We start from the raw sequence: 23,474 nt of genomic DNA on the forward strand, positions 1-23,474 counted from the left end.
TTAGTTCAGCAGTGTTGAATTATTTCCCAAAGCGATTCTTCTTGGGTGTGTTTTCCCCCCTAGAGCTTTCATGTGTTCTATAAGTTTCTAATATAAGATCTATCTAGTTTCTTTATTAAGGCACTTAATACTTAATTGCTTTCTAGAAAGTCTTTAATTTCTGTATTTCTTTCCTGACCCAGAGATTGTTGAGTAGAGAGTTGTTCCGTTTTCATAGTGCGTAGGCCTTCTGGTGTTTCTATTGTTGTTGAAGCCGAGTTTTAACCTATGGTGGTCTGGAAAAGATACAGTGAATTATTTCACTTTTCTTGTATTTGTTTCTTTGTGACTCTATGGTCAATTTTGGAGAACCCAGGATAGCGCCTTGCAGAAATGACAGCTAATTAGTAAATGGGTGAAACTTTCAAGTCACAAAACAAAAATACTCAGTGCACATGGAAGAATTCACTAATGCATTTTCATATAAAATGTTTATTCAATAAAACACATTCATTTTATATATACAGCTATTAGATTTGGCTGAATGGGTAAAGCTGAGACCTGGGATATAGATGGCAAATCCTTTACACTACAACTCAGGGTATAGTCAAAGTGGATGGCAGATGATCTCAGAGTGAGTTAAGAATCAAGAGTTTTGTGATGTGATCTTTTTATTTCATCCAGTATTAAATAATGCATATATCTGGATTATACTGTTAAAAAATGTCAAGGAAAAAATAAAACCAATAACCAACCAATCAACCACCCAAGCCAAAAAACCAAAACATCCTGCAAGTCTACATACCATAATATACCACAATTACATAATTTTTAATCACAATTTTATTACTCGAACAAATTAAGATAGTCTGTGTTTTTACATTATAAGTTTTACATTTTCTTCTTTTTTATACAAATGTTCACCAGGCCTCAAAACCATCTATTATCCTTAACTTAGCCTCCATCCACCTAGACTATTTAGAGCTATCAGTTACTATATGGTTCTAGTAACTGATTTCTCATATGCTCCCCATTTCTGCTTTGTATCTTTGGTTTTGTTGTTGTTTGGTTGATTGGAGTCTTTTTTGAGTGTACACTGGAGATATATTTGCTTTGGACTTAAAGCACAAGCAAGTTTTCTCATTCTTTTCAACAGGTATATACCTGCATTAATATAATAGTATTAAAAGTGTCTAATTAGGTGTATATTTGTTAATATAATATTATATTAGTATATAATAAAATAGTATATATAGTACTATTAATATAAGTGTTATATGTATTAATTATCAGTTAACAGGAATTTACTTTTCACATTTCACTATTAATATAATGCTGAACTAAAAAAATCCAAAATTGGGGTTGGGGATTTAGCTCAGTGGTAGAGCGCTTTCCTAGCAAGTGCAAGGTCCTGGGTTCGGTTCTCAGCTCCGAAAAAAACAAATCCAAAATTACAAATTAGTTCTCAACTAAATTATGGATAAAATGTTAGCAATTAGTCTATTTCGACCAAAACCAAAAGGTTTATGTTCATAAATGTTGATGCAAACTTGTGATAATTATTTCTACTAATTCTAATTTTGTCATATTATATAAAAGTGTGTGGATTTGTTCTTTAAAAATCACAGAAATCTTTGAGATAGAAAAAGGAAAGGAGTGGAGAAGGTCAAAAGGAAGAGAAGAGAATTATGTATGTTGGGAGAATAGTATGTGAGAGACAGACAGAAAAGAAAGACTAAGCAATGAAAGGGGGAGAGAGATACTCAGAACAGAATGGACTAGGTGGAGGGATGAGGAGACAAAAAGCAAAAAGAAGTGGAGAAGAAAAAAATGATGGGAGGGGAGAAATTCAAGAAGAAATATCAGAAGGTGAAGACAGAAGAGGAGAGGGAATGAGATGGGGAGGGGAGGGGAGGAGGAAGGAGAATGGCTGGTTGATTTGTATGTTCCTGATCTGGTCCAGCTCCAGACATAGTAGGTGTCTTTACTCCTGTTATCCGTCATTAGCTAATACTGAGTCTCTTGATTTCTGAACCTACGCTAAAATTATCCTCACTGTAATTCTGCACATTAGCTCATGTGCTATTTGAGTTTGGCTGTATTCTTCTTACTAATTGTTTTATTTTAGCTACTACTGTTTTCATGAGAAGGAGAGAGAGAGAGAGAGAGAGAGAGAGAGAGAGAGAGAGAGAGAGAGAGAGAGAGAGAGTAATTGCACCCCAAAATGGAACTTCAAGTTATTTCAAGTTGTTTGTCTTTTTGGTTTTCCTTTGTTGTGTTTATTGTTTTTGTTGTGTTTTGCCAAGCTGATACAATCTTAGAAATACCTTAGAAGATGCCATCTCAATTGAGAAAGTGGCTTCATCTGATTGCTGTAGCGTATTTTCTTGATTTATGGTTAATGTTGGAGGGCCCTCCCACTCTGGGCAGTGCCATCTCTGAGGTGAACAGCCTGGGGTGTGAAAAGAAGGGTAAATAAAGCAGGACAAACAAGCTAGAAAGCAGCATACTCCATAGCGTCTGTGTCAATTTGAACCTCTAGGTTCTCACCTTGATTTCATGTCCTGACTGTATCCTCAGTGCTGGAGTGTATATTGGGAGGTGTGAGATGAAATACACCTCATTCCTCCAAAAGTGTCTTTTGGTGATGGTGTTTATCACAGCAATAGAAAAGTAACGAAGATGGCATCTGATCATAAACACGTGAATGTACTTCATTTTATCCTCAAAGACTGCATACATATAATGTTTATTCATAGATTTTTAAGGTGTGTGTGTGTGTGTGTGTGTGTGTGTTTGTGTGTGTGTGTGTGTGTGTGTGTGTGTGTGTGTGTGTGCGTCTGTCCACATGAATTTGTCTGTGATGTGTCTACAAGCATTTGGGTGTGTGAATATGTGCAAAGGTCAGAAACAGAAGTCTCGGGTCTTTTTGAGATAAGGTCTCTTGCTTTTCACTGTTATCTTTTTTTGTAATACTTTGAAATATGCTAGTAATATATAAGCTTTGAGTATCAACCCAGAGTGTACAGCAGCAATGGGACTCTCAAATATAATTATTTTGGTAAATTCACAATTTAGGGATGACCTAGCACTTGCAAAATATCAGTCTCCAGTCATGACAAAGGTTTTAGAAGCTTACAAATTATTTGGCATTTGCAATCACATTCAAAAGGCTGCTTTTGTTTATTCGAAGCTACTATTCATTCTCTCATAAGGAGATGATTTATATTGTCTTTTAGTTTCCCATTGTCCATGAACCTTATTGTAGGTTCCAATGACTCCAACCAGTGCCTGGGAATTATGAATTCTACCCTCAGAGAGTGCTTTCTTTAATTACAATGACATACTGGAATTGATCCCGTGCTTTGACTCATAACCCTAGGGTGCCTTTAAATGTTATGTAGTAATCAGTTACCCAGTACCACAAAGCTATTATAGTCTATCCAAATCACCCAAAGATGGATGAACTTGCCACTGAAAGAATAGCAAAAGCAGCTGCATATGGAGATTCTGGCCAAAATCTGAAGTATGTGGTTCCTGAGACATTAGGATAAGAGTAGATCACCATCCAAAATTGTGGTAAATGCTATTGAGACTTCATGGTGCAGGTGCTTTCTGAAATTCTAGTTCTTTTATCTTTTTAGTGTGGTTTAATGGAATGAGCCAGATGGCTGAATCCAAACCCAAGTCATGTGTTAACTCAGCACATATTTGTTGTATGCCTATTGTAGTCATCATACAATTTGAGGTACTCAAGCTACAGTTTAGGGCAGGAGTATGCTTTAGTGGAATGTCACTGAGTAATGAGACTAATTATCCAGATGGAGTTCTGGGAATTCTCAGCAGAACTAGAACAGGCTGCTGCCCCAGGAGCATGCAGGCCTTGTTAGGAGAGGGAAAAAGAGGAGAAGGAAGAACATAAATGTGAAACAACATACAAACCAGTGAAGTCAGATCAAGTCAGGGTGACATTCAAGGCCCAGTTTAGAATTAGAGGAAGAAGACATATGCAATGCTCTGAGAAGTAGAGTTGCTATGCCCAGGATACTCAAGGACCTGGACCATGCAAGCGTATTATCTTGCTTACCAAAAATAGCCTTTTTAGTAAGATGCCATGACCAGTCATACTTAAAGAAACAAAATGAGGCATAAGAATATGTTAAAAAAGGATTAAATTCTGTGTTACTGCACCAGTCCTGTTCCCAGAATGATAACTCTGAGACTAATTATTTATTTTTAAGTGCCTAGGTTATAAGCTTTGCTTCATTCCCTGACTAGCTTGTAACGTCTTAAACCCATTCAAACTTTTCTATGTCTATCATGTAACTACCTCTCTTCAGTCCAGGTAGGCTTCTTTCTCTCTGAGTTCATATACCTGTCCAGTCCATCTCTCTTTTCTCTCCACATCTCCCATCATTATTGCACTATTTCCTAGAATTCTTTTGCTTCTCACCAGTGTTCCCTGCCTCAGCTCATTGGCCATCAGCTTTTTTACTGACAGGTGATTCTTATAGATGCTCTTCTGCAGGAAGATGGTTCAGTGGGTAAAGAACTTGCTTCTGAGCATGATGATCAGCGTGTTGGTGCACAGAACACAAATAAAGATTTATGTGATAGCACATCTCAAATCCCAGTAGTCCTATGGCCAGATGAGAGGCTGTGACATGACAGTTCCCCAAAGCCTGCATCCGGGAAGTCTGGCATCTAGAACAGACGGAAACACATTCTTAAATAAGATGTCAAATAAGGCTTGCAACCACATTTAAGGTTTTCCTCTGATTTCTGAATGCAGCTCAAGGCACTTTGTTGTATAGCAGTTCTATCCTAGGAGGGTGGAAGAGGCTAATGAGAATCTCAAGATAAACCAACATCATGTGCCTGAGAAGTAGATACCAATTCAGAGATCACCAGACCTTCAGGGCTGCCTACAATTGATACTGAGACCTCCAGGATGCAGCTCTCCTGAGTCACCCCCTGTTGGCAGTGTAGCTGCTTCTGTATTATCCCTGCTCTGGGTACATTATTCCTCATCCATGCTCCTGTTAGTGCAAATACATTTGTTCATTAAGTTGGACTTTGATACTGTCGTAGGTACTGTTCTATTGATGTGAAAAGATACCATAACCAAAACAACTTTTATACAAGAAAACATTTAATTGGGGAATTGCTTATAGTTGTAGAGTTTTAGTCCATTATCATCATGGTGGGAGGCATGGAGGCATGCATAACCTACACTGTACTAATGAGAGCTACACCTGATCAGCATGGACAGAGGGAAAGAGAGACTCTGGGCTTGGGAAGGGCTTTTGAAACCCCAAAGTCCACCCCCAGTAACATACTCTCTCTAATAAGGCCACACATTCTAATCCTTTTAAATAGGGCTACTATCTGGTGACTAAGCCTTCAAATATATGAACTTCAGAGCTGTTATTATTCAAATCATCACATGTGCTATCCTTTGGTCTAGCTTAAGCTCCCTTTCTAGGATGACTACGTGTGTGTGTGTGTGTGTGTGTGTGTGTGTGTGTGTGTGTGTTGGCATATATTTTTCTCAACCTGCTTTAGTAAGTATTCATCCTCTAGAGGTAGTGGAAAAAGAAATGTTATTCGGATATGGGGGAAGTTGGCCTGTTTAAAAATAGTTAAATCACTCTTTGGGGGCAATTCTAATCTTCATTGTTCTCAGTCCTGTCCATTAGCAAACATAAAATCAGCAGCTGCAGATAACTCTGCTCAGCAGATACCGCACAAGAACCAGCAGCTACAGTCTAGCCCACTTGTTGGACACCGCAAACAGATCAGCAAGTGAAGGTCAATCTAGAAGAAACCACAAGGGTCAGCAACCAGCATGAGAATGTGGAAGTGGCAAGAAGCTGCAGGAACCTCATGAGAAGGTCTGTGTCAAGTCTCTCTATGAAGTCACCATAAATGGAGCTCAGCAATGCAATGTAAGGTGAACTAAGTATGTGTGTGTGGCCAGTGAAGACTAGCGAGGCAGAGCAAGGCAAACCAAGCTAAAGCCCCCATTGTCTTGTAGGGTCATATTTATATTCCTTCTAAACATCATGTGTCCTTTCACCTGTTTGCTATAGCAAAGCATCCTTTCGCGTATGTCTGCTTCAGGAAAATATTCTTTCACATGTCTGCTTTAGCAAAATATCCTCTTACCTGTGTGCCCCAGCAAAACACTATTTGATATAACTGACATTCAGTACAAATCAGAAGTTTCTACTTTAATGTTGTATATCCCTATGAAAAACCTGTCATACTTCACTCCCAACAAAAACATGCACAGTCACACACAAAGAAAGTTTCAATTTTGTAAAATACCTTCTATTTGTCTATACATACAAAAGACAGATTGCAAATTATAACCACAGTTGTTAAAATAGGAAACTAAATTTTTTTATACACTAATGAATTTTACAACTAGGAACTAGCTTTGCATACTGACCTTTAGTTTCAACTAGCAGAAGAAAGGCTCTATATTTGACATAAAAGTATAAGCCATGGGGTTCTGTAAAATAATAAAGAATGTTGGATATTTGATAACAAATACAATAAATCCCAGAACTTCTAATCATTAATAGAACCAGAAATTTTTAAAAAGATTAAATAAACTAATACTGAAATATACATATCTTAAAAGAGTATTTAATAATACTAGAAGCGAAGTGATAACTCTAAGCAATTATATTAAAGCAAGAAATGAGGTAAGTTAACACTGGTAAACTTTAGGATGGTGGGTACTTATCAAAAGTGAGAGGATTAAGAGCAGCATGAAAATATTTTTTCCTTAGTTAAAGCATTTGTATCTGTCAGCCTAGCTATTAAACAACAGCTCAAAACTAAAAGATCAGGAAAGAATAAAAGTTATAAAAAACACTATTAAAACTGGTTCTTTATGCTAAAGAATGAATAATAAAAACCTCTACAGGTTTTCAGCAACTCCCGGTACACAACACATATAGACACGATACACAGATACATCTATGACACACAAGACAGTTACAACACATATTTGCACACAACACACAACACAGATCTATACACAGAACATAGATATGTACCATACACACAGTACATAAAGAAGACATAACACACACACACACACACAAATATATTCATAGAAAAGAATTTTTATGTATTGCTTTGGTAGCATATTTCCCTACTTCCTATCACCATGAATAGCAAGATGTTAGTTTATTAAATTTTCTCTTATTTCAATAAGTTGTATTGACTAAAAGAACTCAAGACTGCACTGCTCTTAGAGGATATGAATGAGAGCACTGTTCTTAAAGGACACAAATAACTAACAAAGGTTGCCTGTGTATGGAATTCTAGACAGAAAATGCCTCAGTGGGAAATCCAGGTACCCTGTCTACTGCTTGACCCTTTTCTGTGCCCACACATTCATCAGTTCTATTATACTCCCTGTCTAAGAATTTAACAAGCAAGCAAAGAGACATGGACCACTCACAACAGATGCTAATAAAGTCAGATAATATGCATGCCTATAATTATGAAGCAGAAAGATCAGGTCCAGACCAGCCTGAGATAACTGGCAAAGACTGTATCTCAAATGGCAGGGATGTAGGAAGATCAGCAAAGAAAATCATACTTAGATCATAATACAATAGCAAATGTTTTAAATAGTTACTTATTTCTTCTTTACATAATACCTATAAAAAGCAATGAAATTCACTTTTTACAAAACCTGAGTTCCATTTCCAAGTCTCAGAGTGAAATGAGTCTTGCAAAACTCCTATAAAATATAAAATATTTTCTTAAATCTAAACCAAAGTGGCAAGCCTCACTTAGAATTGTTGGTGAAGGGAGTTGAAGAAACACCTTATTATGGCTATTGTGATTGCTCTTGGTGGTCTTCTAGAACTTGAAGGTACAACCTGTTGAAGATACTCAATACTGTGGATACAGGATTAGGGAATTTGAGGTGGAACTGGCCAGGAAGACACTTACCTGAGGACTAAGTTTCATAGAATCAGAAATCACTAAGAGAAGGAAACAAGCCCTCTACCTAGCTATGGAGCCTACCGACAAAATGATGATATGCATGCCAAGACATCCTCCAAAAGTGCAATTATGGCACTAATATCTTGTGGATAACCAACAGATGCCTAATTAGAATTAAGGTTCATTCATGTGAGTAGTAAGGTCATGTATCGTAATGGAGAACCTAGTTATGCCACTTTGATAAACTTGTATAATTTCTAAATTAATTCTAAATGCTTACTCTTAAATTCACAGATGAGGTTACCTCCAAGTGTTCATTGAAGAAGCTTCTCTTTATAGTACATGAAGAACACCTCCGAAAGCCACCCTTGGTCAAAAGGAGAGTAAAGGACCATGAGGTGCCCACTCTCTATTGATAAATCTACACAGCCCCTACACCTAAGCCTCAGAGAACATCTCAGTAGAGCATCCTGAAAGATTATCAGAGTCAGAGAGTCAGAATATCTACTCAGAGACCATGCCATTTATATATTACTGTAAAGCTGCACTCAGGAAATCTAAAAAGTCTGGTCACTTAAACAAAAGTTGAATGACAGCACTTGTTGACATGTCAATATGGGTGAAGGAAAATTTGTAAGATCCCATTCCTAGATTAAGTACTACTTCTGAGATCAACAACTATTGAGAAAGAGTCAATCTTCTCCAGAGATAAACCCATTATAGGTAATCTAATCCCAAGTGATCATACTAGCATTATGAGAATCACTAAGTGAACTGGGGTTACCCAGTTGTTACATTGTATATGTGTGTGCATGTGTGCAAGTGTGTGTGCCCATGTATATGTCTCTGTGTGGGGTGTTGTGTGTTTATATACCTATGTGTTTCTCTCTGTGTGTAACCGTGTGTCTACTTGTGTCTATGTCTATGGGTATGCATTTAAAGAAAAAGAAGCCATGGGTTTTAGAGAGAGAATAAAGTTTCACATAAGCTGTAAGGAGTGTACTCATATATGCAATTCTCAAAAAGTTATGTTTAGTTTAAAAAAGAAAAAGAAGCTTCCAGTTCCCAGCTGCACCCAGAGCTGACACAGTCCCACAGCACTTTGTAGACAAATCCCCTGGAGGAGAGAGATGGACTCTCAAAAGTGCAGATAATCCTGAGAGCTCAGGGGAGACCACAACTTCTGCTCACATGCCTGACACATTAGGAACCTGCCTGGAGGCCTCTGGACACAGGAACCGAGGAGCAGTCTGGGACAGGAAGCCAGTGGCAGAAGATACCATAGAAAACATTGATACAACCATCAAAGAAAATGTAAAACACAAAAGGCTTCTAACCCCAAACATCCAGGAATTCCAGGACACTATGAGAAAATCAAACCTAAGGATAATAAGTATAGAAGATTCCCAAATGAAAGGGCCAGTAAGTATTTTCAACAAAATTATAGAAGAAAACTTTCCTAACCTAAATAAAGAACTGCCCATAAACATACAAGAAGCCTACAGAACTCCAAATAGATTAGACCAGAAAAGAAATTCATCCTGGACATAATAGTTAAAACACCAAATGCAAAAAACAAAGAAAGAATACCAGACTTCTCACCAAAGACTAGGAGAGCCAGAAGATCCTGGGCACATGTTGTAAAGATGCTAAGAGAACACAAATGCCAGCCCAGGCTCTTCTATCCAGCAAAACTCTCAATTAACATAGATGGAGAAACCAAGATATTCCATGAGAAAGCCAAATTTACATAATATATTTCCACCAAGGCATCCCTACAAAGGATAATATATGGAAAATACCAAGACAAGATGGGAAACTACACCCTAGAAAAAGCAAGAAAGTAAACAGGAAACACAAACATTCCTTAGTATTTCTTAACATTGATGGACTTAATTCCCAAGTAAAAACAAATAAACTAACAGACCCTACATGAACAGGCCCCAACATTGTGCTGCATACAGAAAACATACCTCAGTGACAAAGACAGACACTTCCTCAGACTAAAAGGCAGGAAAACAATTTTCCAAGAAAATGGTCCCAAGAAACAAGCTGGGGTATCCATTCTATCAGCAAAGATAAGGAAATACACTTCAAATTCATCAAAGAAAAAAATTCACCAAGATGAACTCTCAATCCTGAATATCTATGCTCCAAATTTAAGGGTACCTACATTCATACAAGAAACCTCACTAAAGCTCACAGCACACATTGCACCTCAGACATCAACAGTGGGAGACTTCAACAGCCCACTCTCAGCAATGGATATATCATGGAAACAAAATGAAATAAAGACACAGAGAAACTAAAAGAAGTTATGAATCAAATGGTTTTAACAGATATCTATAGAATATTTCATCCTAAAACAAAAGAATATACTTTCTTCTCAGCACCTCATCATACCTTTTATAAAAATGACCATGTAATTGGTCATAAAACAGACCTCAACATATACAAGAAGATTGAAATAATCCCGTGCATCCAATCAGATCATCATGAACTAATGCTGGTGTTTGATAACAACAACAGAAAGCCCACTTACACATTGAAGATGAACAACGGTCTACTCAATGATAACTTGGTCAAGGAAGAAATAAAGAAAGAAATTAAAGATTTTTTAGAATTTTATGAAAATGAAGGCACAACACTCCCAAACTTATGGGAGAAAATGAAAGCAGTGGTAAGAGGAAAACTCATAGCTCTGAGTACTGCCAAAAATAAACTGGAGAGAGGATTCGCTAGCAGCTTGAGAGCACACCTAAAAGCAGTGGAATAAGAGGAGGAGACAACAGGAAATAATTAAACTTAGGGCTGAAATCAACCAACTAGAAACAAAATGAACTAAACAAAAAAATCAACAAAAAGAGAAGCTGGTTCTTTGAGAAAATCAAAAAATAATAAACCCTTAGCCAGACTAACCAGAGAACCTAGAGCAAGTATCCAAATTAATGAAACCAGAAGTTAAAAGGGAGACAAAACAGCAGAAATTGAGGAAATTAAAAAATTTCTCAGATCCTACTGAAAAAGCAGATACTCACCAAAACTGGAAACTCTGGATGAAATGGATAATTTTCTAGACAGAAATCAGCTACCAAAGTTAAATCAGGATCAGATAAACCATCTAAAAAGTCCTATAACTACTAAAGAAATAGAAGCATTATTAAAAGTCTACTAACCAAATAAAGACCAGGACCAGATGGTTTAGTGAAGAATTCTATCAGACATTCATAGAAGATCTAATACCAATACTGTCCAAATAATTGGACAGTAAAAACAGAAGGAAGACTACCCAATTCCTTCTGTGATGCTACAATTACACTTATACCTAAGCCACAAACCACACAAAGACCCAACAAAGAATGAGAACTTCAGACCAAATGCTCTTATGAATATTGACACAAAAATACTCAATAAAATTCTTGTAAACCAAATATAAGAACACAGCAAAATGATCATCCATAATGATCAAATAAGCTTCATCCCACTGATGCAGGGATCATTCAATATATGGAAATCCATCAATGCAATCCACTATATAAACAAACTCAAGAAAAAAATGATCATCTCACTAGATGCTGAAAAAGCATTTGACACCCCTTCATGTTAAAAGTCTTGGAAAGATCAGGAATTCAAGGCCCATACTTAAACATAGTAAAAGCAATATATAACAAACCAGTAGCCAACATCAAACTAAATGGAGAGAAACTTGAAGCAATCTACTAAAATCAGGAGCTAGACAAGGCATCCCAGTCTCTCCTTACCTATTTAATATAGTACTCAACAGAAAGCGTACATATGCCTGGAAGTTGAAAACACTCTACTCAAGATAACATGGTCAAGGAATAAATAAAAAAAAGACTATTTAGAATTTAATGAAAATGAAAGCACAGCATTCCCAAATTTACAGAATACAATGAAAACAGTGTTAAGAGGAAAGCTCACAGCTTTGAGCTAACCAGAGCAATCAAACAACAAAAGGAGGTCAAAAGGATACAAATTGGAAGGGAAGAAATCAAAATATCACTATTTGCAGATGCTATTATAGTATACTTAAGTGACTCCAAAAGTTCCACTAGAGACCTACTATGCCTGATAAACAACTTCAGCAAAGTGGCTGGATATAAAATTAACTCCAACAAATCAGAAGCCTTCCTGTACTCAAAGGATTAACAGGCTGAGAAAGAAATTAGGGAATAAGCACCTTTCACAATAGTGAAGATAATATAAAATACCTTGGTGTGACACTAACCAAGCAAGTGAAAGACGTGTATGACAAGAACTTCAATTTTCTGAAGAAAGAAATTGAAGAAGATCTCAGGAAATGGAAAGATCTCCCATGCTCATGGATTGGCAGGATCAATATTCTAACAATGACCATGTTGCTAAGAGCAATCTACAGATTCATTGCAAATCCCATCAAAATTCCAACTCAGTTTTTCATAGAGTTAGAAAAAATAGTTTGCAGATTCATTTTTGGTTAAAAAAAAACAGGATAGCTACCTCAAAAATAAAAAAAACTTCTTGGGGACTCACTGTCCCTGACTTCAGTCTACATTACAGAGCAACTGTGACAAAAACTGTATGGTATTGGTACAGAGACAGGCAGGTAGATCAATGAAACAGAATTGAAGAACCAGAAATGAACCCACATACCTATGGTGACTTGATTTTAGACAAAAGAGCAAAAACCATATAGTGGAAAAAAAGATAGCAGTTTCAACAAATGATGCTAGTTCAACTGGAGGTCAGCATATAGCAGAATGCAAACCAATCCATTTTTATTACCCTATACAAAGCTCAAGTCCAAGTGCATCAAGGACCTGAACATAAAACCAGATACACTGAAAGTAATGGAAGAGAAAGTGTGGAAGAGCCTTGAAAACATGAACACAGGGAAAGATTTCCTGAACAGAACACTAATTGCTTATGATTTAAGATCAAGAATTGACAAATGGGACCTCATAAAACTGCAAAGCTACTGTAAGGTAAAGGACGCTGTCATTAGGACAAAACAGCAACCAATAGATTGGGAAAAGATCTTTACCAATCCTACATCCGATAGAGGCTTAATATCTACTTATGTAATTAATAAAGGATGGCCTTGCTGGGCACCAGAGGGAGGAGAAACCCTTGGTCCTGCCATGGCTGGACCCTCCCTCCACCCCCCAGTGTAGGGGAAGGGTTGAGCAATTAGGTGTGGGAAAAGGGATAGCATTTGAAATATAGATTCATCTATTCATCTTTTGTTTTACTTTTTTCCCCTGATGTATATATGTTCACCACCAGGTTGTCTGTAACTCTGTGGGTTACATCTCTGCTATCAGTGGTATCTATTTAGCCATCACACTGTTACCCATGACGCATGTAAACATGTCCCCTTGCAGGTTTGTGATCATCTCATGAAAATGATAAGTGCTATGGAAGCTTCCCTCCTTCCACTATCAAGTAGGTTTACTGATACACAAATATTTGAAATCTACATTGAGTGTCAGAGTGCAGAGATTCTGGGAAGATCAATATAAATAGATCAAAATATTCTCTCCAAGATATTAAAAAATAATAAAGAGACCACCATTTGGGGATTCTAAAGAATAACAAAGGATAGATAACAAAAATTGTTCTTAGAAACCCCTCTAGTAACTTTTTGAGAATGAAGAAATTCCTAGGAACCTACACCCTTATGCCAGAGCTTACCCTTGTCCACTTTGCTCAGAGACATTTTTTTTTCCAAAAACTAGAGTCCAGTGTGCCAGAGGGGGTGAAATCAGTTTAGTTTGAAGGCCAAGAACTATGTTTTCACTGCAAATAAACATGGCCATTTTCCGGAGGGGTGCACAGAAAATCCTCTATGAGTTGGTGAGCAGTTGGATAGAAGATATTAATCTTTATTTTAAGTTCGTATGTGGGCATATAAATGAATGCTTTCTATAGGGAATTGGTTCTAATGCTTTGTCTTAATTAAGCTCCCAAAAGCTGTACTTCCAGATGTTGAGGGTCCCTGGCACGAGATGGCTTCGATTGGTAATAAAGAATTGCCATGGATCCTTGTTATATGTGGGAACATCGTTTAGATATATGCCAAGGAGTGGTATAGCAGGGTCGTATTTTCTGAGGAACCTCCAGACTGATTTCCAGAATGGTTGTGCCAGCTTGTAATCCCACCAACAATGGAGGAGTGTTCCTCTTTATCCACATTCTGGCCAGTATCTGCTGTTACCTGAGTTTTTGATCTTAGCCTCTCTGACTGGTGTGAAGTAGAATCTCAGAGTTGTTTTGATTTGCATTTCCCTGATGACAAAGAATGTTGAACATTTCTTTAGGTGCTTCGTGGTCATTCGAAGTCATTGTCAGTTGAGAATTCTTTGTTTAGTTCTGTAGCCCATTTGTTAAAAGGGTTATTTGATTCTCTGGAGTCTAACTTCTTGAGTTCTTTGTATATATTGCATATTAGCCCTCTATCAGATATAGTATTGGTAAAGATCTTTTCCCAATCTGTTGGTTGCTCTTTTGTCTTATTGACAGTATTATTTGCCTTACAGAAGCTTTGGAATTATATGAGGTCCCATTTGTTGATTCTTGATCTTAGAGCATAAGCTATTGGTGTTCTGTTTGGGAAATTTTTTCCTGTGCCTATGTGTTTGAGGCTCTTGCCCACTTTCTCTTCTATTAGTTTCAATGTATCTAGTTTTATGTGGAGGTTCTTGATCCACTTGGACTTGATCTTTGTACAGGGTGGTCATAGCAGTCTTATTTATAATAGCCAGAGACTGGAAAGAACTCAGATGTCTTTCAACAGAGGAATGGATACAGAAAATGCAGTACATTTGCACAAGGGGATACTACTCAACTCTTAAGAACAATGACTTCATGAAATTCTTAGGCAAATGGATGAAACTAGAAAATAACATCCTGAGTGAGGTAACCCAGTCACAAAAGAACACAGATGGTATGCATTCACTGATCCACATGAAGTTCAATAAGAAGGAAGACCAAAATTGGATGCTTCAGATCTTCTTTGAAGGTGGAATGAAAATATTCACAGGAGGAAATACAAAGACAAATTGTAGAGCAAAGCCTGAAAGGCCATCCAGAGACTACCCTACTTGTGGATGCATCCCATATACAGCCATCAAACCCAGAAAATATTGTGGATACTAAGAAGTGCATGCTGACAGGAGCCTGATATAGCTGTCTACTGAGAGGCTCTGCCATAGCCTTACAAATATTAGGCAGATGCTCATAGTCAACCATTGAACTAAGAGCAGGGTCACCAATGGAGGAGTTAGAAAAAGGACTGAAGTGGTTGAAGGGGTTTGCAACACAATACCAACCAAGCAGACCCCTCAGAGCTCCTAGGGATGAAACCAACATCCCAAGAGAACACAAGAATGGACCTATGCTCTATTCGAATATGTATCAGAAGATGGCCTTGCAGGGCATCAATGGGAGGAGAGGCCCTTGGTCCTGTAAAGCTAGATGTCCCAGTGTAAAGGAATGTCAGGGTGGGGAGGTGGGAGGGAGTGGGTGGGTGGGTGAGGGAGCACCCTCATAGAAGCAGGGGGTTAGGATAGTGGGTTTGTGGAGGGAAAACTGGGAAATGGATAACACTTAAAATGTAAATTAAAAATGCAATTAAAAAAAACAAAAAAAACAAAACAAGAACTGCCATACAGCCAATGGCTGGGCCATTTCTACCATTTGGTCTGGAGTAGCAGAGATGAAATATAGATTTTAGAAGATGTTAACTTGAGAATACCAGAGGAGAGTATTTGCTAGCCCTGGGGAGGTATAGATGTGCCAGTCATTGAACTAGTCAAGGCATACTAAGATTAGCTGGCAAGTGTGTGTCTTTCATTCCTGAATCCAGAACTCTTAGGTGAGTGCATCGTGCATGTGACCCGTCAGGAACCAAAGCTGATTAACTAGTTAACTGCTACATATTCCATCATGGTTTTGTCATTTACAGACATCATTGAACTTTGTCCCTGTCCATCTTCCTTTTTCCTTGTTGCTGGTCTCCTTTCACCCAATAACAGCCCCTCCTCTGCTCCTCTGATACATATTCCCCATGTCCTCTCTTGTCCCCCTCTGTGTAGACTGCTTCCTCTCTTCTCATGTTCCCATTCTATTTTCACATCACATATGTAATAATAAATTATATATATATGGATTTATGACTAAATATTTTCTCTCTATGTAATTACTTGTATATATCACATTTCTATGTACAAACACATATATGAACATATATTATACACATTTCTATATATTTTGCCTTCTGCATGTATAAATGCATATCCATACAACTTTAACTCTAGGTATTCATACTTACAAAATATATACTTCTAATATATTAGAAAATATAAATGAATATATATAGCATATATGTAAATAAATATATGGATATATGTATGCTTATAAATATGTATGTTTTAATATAGTATGTTTATGAATACATCTGTCTGTAAATAAACATATAAATCTATAAAGTATGTACATGTAGGTAAATATATTATTATGTTTATGTTTTTGTATACTTAACTATCTATGCTGGCTAGTTTTACAACAATTTGACACAAGATAGAGTCATCAAGGAGGGAAACCTCAGTTCAGAAAATGACTCCATGAAATGAGGCTATATGCAAACCTGTAGGAATTTTTCTTAATTAGACCTTTGTGGGGTGTCATCCCCAGGTTGGTGGTCCTTAATTATAATAAGAAAGCAGGATTGGCAAGCCATGGACAGTAAACCAGTAAGCAGCATCCCGCTACAACCTCTGTATCAGCTCTTGCCTTCAGATTCCTAACCAGAGTCTCCTTCCTTACTGCTTTTAATGTTGAAGTTATATGAAACTGTGAGTTAAATAAATCCTTCCCTCCCTAAATTGCTTTTGTTTATGGAATTTTATCACAGCAACAGTAACCCTAGCTCTGACAAATTGGTATCAGAATCATTGGGTATTACTATGACAGACCTGGTCTTGTTTTGGCGAGGATTGTAGAAGGACTTTGGAACTTTTAGCTAGAAAAAGCCATTTAGTATTCAAAGGTTTTCTGTGGGAGCTAGGAAGATAAAAATAGAGTGATGCAGACAATCAAGGCCTGGCTTGTCACGGTCCAGAAGGAAGTCTGGGCACATTTAAGTATTCTATCCAGGCCATTTGCTAGTTTTAGTTGACAGTGTCGTTCTGGATAGCTGGGGCTAACAAGAAATGAGAACGACTCAACTAAAACCTTTGCTTTAGTGGGACAACTTGTGCTGCTCAGCTGGAGATGAACTCCAAAAGAAGATCAATAGAGCCATCTAATCTGGACCCTTGGGGCTCTCAGAGACTGAACCCCCAACCAATGAGCACAAACAGGCAAGACCTAGGAGATGGGCAGCTTGGTTTTCGTGTGGGTCCTGAACAACTGGAGCCAGGGTTATCCCACAAGGTGTTGCCTGTCCATGGGATATGTTCTTCTAGCTATCTGGCCTCCGTGGGAGAGAAAGCAATTAGCCACTCAGAAACTTGAAGTGCCAGGGTAGGGGGATGTAAAAGGCAACCCCCACCCACTCAGAGGAGAAGGGGAGAGGAAATGAGGGAAGAATTGTGGGAGGGAGTGACCAGGAGGGGGGCAGTGAGCAGTGAAAAGGAATAAACAAACAAACAAACAAATTACCAGCATTATTTAGGTGAAATCTGAGGAAGTGTTTTCTCAGATTCAGCAACAGAAGCTGTGTTCGAAAGATAGCCAAGGTTGTACCCCCTATGGCAGCTGAACTTGGTAAATTTTAAGAATTACCCAGGTAGTACTAGTTTGAAGACATGACAAGATCAGGAACACAAACTGAGGCTTAGTACTTAAAGACCAGGATAGACCATTGGAGAAGGTGCAGTCACAGTAGCAGTTATACATCAGTATTGAAGGTCTCATGGAGAGAAGTTGAGGCTTGATACCACAAAGAAAGTCCAGGAGAGGCTACTTGAGAAAGTGTTGCCCAGTTTCAGCAGACCTGAGCATTTTGAGATGCAAGTACCAAGAAATAAGCACCAAAACTGGCATTAGTGGTAGAGTAGAACAGAGGACGCCAGAGCCTGGAAGACAAGTTGCCTGTGCTGTAGATGGTAGAGCAGAGAAATGACCCAAGCCTTTTGGAGGAGTCCAGAGATTATGAGTGAATCTAAGATATTGGACAGTAGGTTATTTTCACTATTGAATTTCAGTTTTGCTTTGTTCAGATAGTAACAGGGCCCTGGTTCTTCTCTCTTGAATTACTAAAGTACATAATTCTGATTTTTACATAAGCCTACAGTTGATGAACTGAACTTTTAGAAGAGATTTTGAATATTTAAAGATACTGACTCTTTCGGAATATTACTCAGCTCTTAAGAAAGAGGGCGTCATGCGTTTTTGTAGGCAAATGGATGGATCTAGAAAGTATCACCCTGAGTGAGGTAATTCAGACCCAAAAGGACATGCATGGTATGTACTCAGTGATAAGTCAATACTCAACAAGGTAAACAATCGGAAGGGTCTAAGTGAGGATGCCTCAATCCCACCTGGGAGGGAGAAGAAAGCAATCAGGTTGGGGGAGGGGGCAGAGGAAGGGAGGGACCCGGATGGGAGAGGGGACAGGGAGGGAAAAGAGGGAATGTGATCAGGTATCGGAGTGGGAGGGGGGTTAAACAAGAGTGAAACCCTGAGAGCCATCAGAAAGAATGGAAACAACCAACCTCAGTAGGTAGGAGGTGGAGGGGCCCTCTCGAATGTACCAGAGACCTGGATGGTGAGAGAGGCACAGGACACAAAGGGAAGAGTCTTAGATGAAATGCTCTACAGTGGGGAGAGGGAACTTGTAGAGTTCACCTCCAGTCGAAAGATAAGGGCATCGAGTGGAGGGATTAGGTTGCCATCCCACAATTAAAAATTCTGACCTAGAACTTTTTTTCTGTCTAAAAGAGATACAGCGACAAAAATTGAGAAGACACTGAGGGGAAGGAGGTTCAGTAACTGGCCCAACTTGGGATCCAGCTCCAGAAGAGACTCCAAGGTCTGACACTATTACTGATGCTATGGCAGGCTTACAGACAGGAGCCCAACATGGCTGCCCTCTGAGAGTCCCAACAGGCAGCCATAAGAGTTAGATGCTCTTTACACCCAACCAAGGATCCCTGTGGTTGCATTAGGGAAAAGCTGAAAGAAGATGAGGGGGAGGGCGACACCATAGTAATACCAACATTCTCAGCTAACCTTGACCCCTGAGATATCGGAGATACTGAGCCACCAACCAGGCAGCATACACCTGCTGACAGGAGGCCCCCAACACATATACAGCAGAGGACTTCGGGGTCTGGGTTCAGTCAGAGAACATGCACCTAACCCTCAAGAGACTTGAGGTCCTGAGTTAACTTTGCTCATGGTGTTTCATTGCAACAGCAATAATTCTATAAGACACTCTTTAAATGTATATAAATGTAACTCTAGATTCTATATGTGAGAAAATACATAATGTTTATTTTTCTGAAGCTAATTCATTTTGTTTCACATGATGGCCTATAGTTCTATTTCTGACAAATGCTATCATTTTTATTTTTCTTTACAAGTGAATACAATTATATTGTATGTTTGTACCACATTTTCTTTTTCCTCCTATGTGTTGATGATGGACAACTAGGCTCGTTTCATATTTTTGATGTTGTAAGCAATGCAGTAGTAAACATAGCTATGTAGGAAACTCTGTAAAGTGCTTTGGGCATGTATCTACCTGTGGAATCAAATGTCCAGCTTTAGTGTTATTTTGGCAGACCTCCCTACCAATTTTCATTATCATCCTCTACTCCATGACCCAACAGCTATATAAAAGTTTTTAGCTTTTAATCATATAAATATAAGTCCTACTTACTCTAAAATTTGAACAAGCTAAAACCTGTAAACTCAATTATCTTTTAAGCAGCAGAAGATGAAATGCTTCCTCTTCTAATCACCATATTGTTCATAGCCCCTGATAATATGGGAGATAGATTTCAAGGATGGACCTTAATGATCCCTGCTTCCTGGCATCAATGTCCTTGTACAGTTCCTTCCCCTTGAGTAGCTGGCTTATAATCAAGAGGATAGAACAACTCTGAAGGAGTATCGCTTCGAAGATTAGCTCACAAAAGACCATGGTTTCCTTCTGCCAACAGACTGCAAACTTAGCTGAAACCAGCTGCTATGGTAGAGGAGCCCAGATGTCAGGGAACTGGGGATGGTTCTTGGCCAGTTGCCAGTGAAGAATTAAAGCTCTAAATCCTGTCACTGACATGGAATTAAAACCTTGCCAGCTACATGGTGAGCTTGGAAGGGAACACTTCCCTAGGCAGGCCTTGAGAGAAGAGGACAGACTCCCTGCCAAGGACTTGCAGTCTTCTAAGAAATGATAAACCAGAGACTCCAGCCAAACATAGCTTGTATTCAGACTCAGAAACTTGGAGATAATGAATGCATGCTTTGATTTAAGCTGTTAAGCTTTGGGGTGATTTGTTCCATAGCAAGAGAGAACACAGACACAAGACTTGTTCCTCAATTTTTGTTCAAGCAGCCCCTGGAGTTTGCTTGTCTGATGCAAGCTTAGAGACTCTCGCCTCCCCAAAGTGCCTCCTGGCCTGGTCCACCTAATGTTTAATGCTTCTGACATAGATACTAAAGGGAAGCTTTTCAGGAAAAAACTACATACTTAGGGAGACTTGTTCTGATTAAACACAATGTTCAGTTCTTATACACAGTCTTAATAGTTCCCAGTAGGTCCAAGAGCAACTCAGGGATACTGGAGCACAACATTAAAGACTGACTTGGTTCACGTAGTGATACTGGATCACAGTACTACAGGCTGCATTGGTTAATTCAGTAGTACTGGATTGTCGATGGCTAAATTGATTGACGAAGAAGCTCTTCTATTGTTTTCAGACAGTATGTATTTTTTTGTTAAAATTTTCAAATTCATTCTTACAAATTACTTTGTCATGTGTACATAGACATTCACATCGGGTTTCTTTTCTTCTACAAGCACATTAATCTCAATTTTCCTTCACAGTGTGTTTAGTCTGACAAAACTAAAACAAATGTGATTGAATTACACAATAAAAGGTCATAGATATGCCCCACAGAAGAAAAATGCAAGTCTTGTATTTCGAAATTAAATAAAAATCAGTAAATGACCTTTATTCCTCTTGTAACTCTTATACCTTTTTTTTCCTGAATAACCAAAAATGGGCATATATAGAAGAATGGACTTGATATGTTACCCTGCTTCCTTTTTCTAAAAAACAAAACAAGACCCTGAACTAATCCAGTTAGAAAGGGAAATGGTTACTCTGTCTCAAAGATTAAAGATCTTGATCTATAGTCCACTGGCCCTTTGCATGATGGCAAATCATGGCAGAATAGAAACACACACCACATTACTGGAAAGTGAAAGAGATCAGGTTCTAATAATCCCACATGAAGGCACACATTCAATGACCTAAAGACATCCCACAATGTCCCCTCTCTTAAGGTTTTTAATTCTCTATAATGAAACACTTCTTGGGGCCTGGTCTTTACCATAAGGGACATAGAGTGACACTTAAGAGTGAAATGGTGTCATCTCACTTGTAACTTACCTGTCTTTCTGAGACTGACTGTAAAGATAAGTCCTTCTTTTCACATACTTATTCTATTCTCTATTCTCTATTCTACTCCTATTCTGTTCTATTCTGTTCTGTTCTATTCTATTCTATTCTATTCTATTCTATTCTATTCTATTCTATTCTATTCTATTCTATTCTTCTATACAATTCTATTATTCTATCCTATCATATTTTATTCTATTCTCTCATATTCATATATCTATCATCTATTATTATCTGTCAATTGATCATTAATCGTCTTCTCTCTCTCTCTCTCTCTCTCTCTCTCTGTGTGTGTGTGTGTGTGTGTGTGTGTGTGTGTGTGTGTGATTCATTAGATTGTCTTGTAGGATAAAATCCAACAATGGCTTCCTTAACACAGGAGAGGCTGAGAATGTGGTAATTGCTTTGTTCACACCACTAAATGTCTCAGTAGTTCCAATTTGGCCCTATAGGCATGGAGGTTTTCAGGAGATCTGCTGCTTGTCAGTGTATATTTGAATTACAAAAGAAATCAATCCTAATAATGTGGAAGGAAAAGTGCAGAAGTCAGAAAAATAGTGCTACCAATGAGAGTGAGGGCAAGCAAGCAAAAACCAAAGCATCTCTCTTTGTCCTGTTATTGGGCTCCTTCCAAAGGCTGTACCAGGAATTTGAGTTGGTCTTCATATTTTAAACAGTCTAATCAAGAAGATTCTGTACAGGAGTTTCCAGCATCATGTGTTTTGGTCAATTCCAGATGCAGTTAAGTCAACAACTAAAATTGGCCATTAGTGTTTCCCCTTGAACCGAGAATTTATTGATTAAACTGCACTGAGTAGCCACTAACTCACGGTGCCTATTTCTGCCTCTCCAGATCTGGGATTATAGGCAGAATGCCATTAATCCTGGATATTGCGTTAGGATTCAATGCAAGTCAGTATGCTTCTGTGGCAACCACTTCACTGACTGAGTCATATCTGTAACCCATATCATTTCTTAAGTTCAAAACAAAGTACTACATATTACTTTCAAAATCATAATCTAGGAAGCAGTATTAAAAGAAAAACATTGCCAGCCTTCCATTGAATAAAATACAAGAGTCTAAAAAGGTACTTCTAATTCTTATAATTTCAATTTTATTTTATATTTCAGTTTTCTGAGATAGTCTTTCTTAGACCACACTGACCTCTGACTCACTAAGGACTCAGGTGATCTTAAGCTCCTGATTCACTTGCTTCTACTTTCCAAGCATTGTGACTATAGGCATGTTCTTCAATGCCCAGTTTTTACACCAATTCTTTCATTAATCAGTGAAAATAATTAATAAACAATTAATTATAAATTAATTATAAATTAATTAATAAATAATAAAGTAAGTAAATTGTTTGAAAACAAAATTTCTAGGAAAGATATGAAAATAGAAGGCCAATATGTTTTCACTATTCAAATCAATAGTGTCATGGAATGGCTGTGGCAGTTTGTAAATCCTCAAGCTCCATGCTTACCACAGTCTCAAAACCATCAATTCTGAGGACAATGTAAGCACACAGTACACATTTTAGATTGCTGTGGCCTAAAGGGCCACTTCTAACTTTGAGGACAAAATATTTTTGCAAGTGTCTAAAGAATTATGTGAACTGCACCAATAAACAATATGTGGCAAGGGTGACTGACCAGGCAGGCTGCAATATGGAAACAGAAATATTGGGGTGATAGTTCAGTAGCAATTTGGAAGACCTGTATTTAATTCCCAGAACTTGTGTTAAAAACAATCATTCAAACAAAATAAAAAAGGGCAAGCACAGTGGCATGTAGTAGTAACCCCAGAGTCAGTGGTAGCAGTGTGTCCTATCTAGTGAGATGACACTTGAACCATGACATCTGAGGTTGACCTCTGTTCTCCACACC

At 38.1% G+C, this 23,474-nt stretch overlaps 1 long non-coding RNA gene across 2 annotated transcripts; it reads right to left on the minus strand.

Annotated features, from left to right (window-relative positions):
• Nucleotides 1-135: 135 nt before the first annotated feature.
• LOC108352640 (uncharacterized) lies at nt 136-21,656 on the minus strand. 2 transcript variants are annotated; one of them, XR_015636338.1, is made up of 4 exons: nt 21,579-21,656; nt 6,434-6,496; nt 4,433-4,683; nt 136-275 (listed from the first exon to the last, which is right to left on the minus strand). It is a non-coding gene; the product is annotated as an uncharacterized LOC108352640 (long non-coding RNA). The 2 variants fall into 2 exon arrangements; XR_015636337.1 differs by lacking the exon at nt 136-275 and having other exon boundaries at nt 4,135-4,683; nt 21,579-21,640.
• Nucleotides 21,657-23,474: the final 1,818 nt, after the last annotated feature.

This window comes from Rattus norvegicus, chromosome 13, assembly GCF_021556685.1.
Source record: "Rattus norvegicus strain SHRSP/BbbUtx chromosome 13, alternate assembly SHRSP_T2T, whole genome shotgun sequence".
In the NCBI taxonomy this organism is placed as follows: domain Eukaryota; kingdom Metazoa; phylum Chordata; class Mammalia; order Rodentia; family Muridae; genus Rattus; species Rattus norvegicus.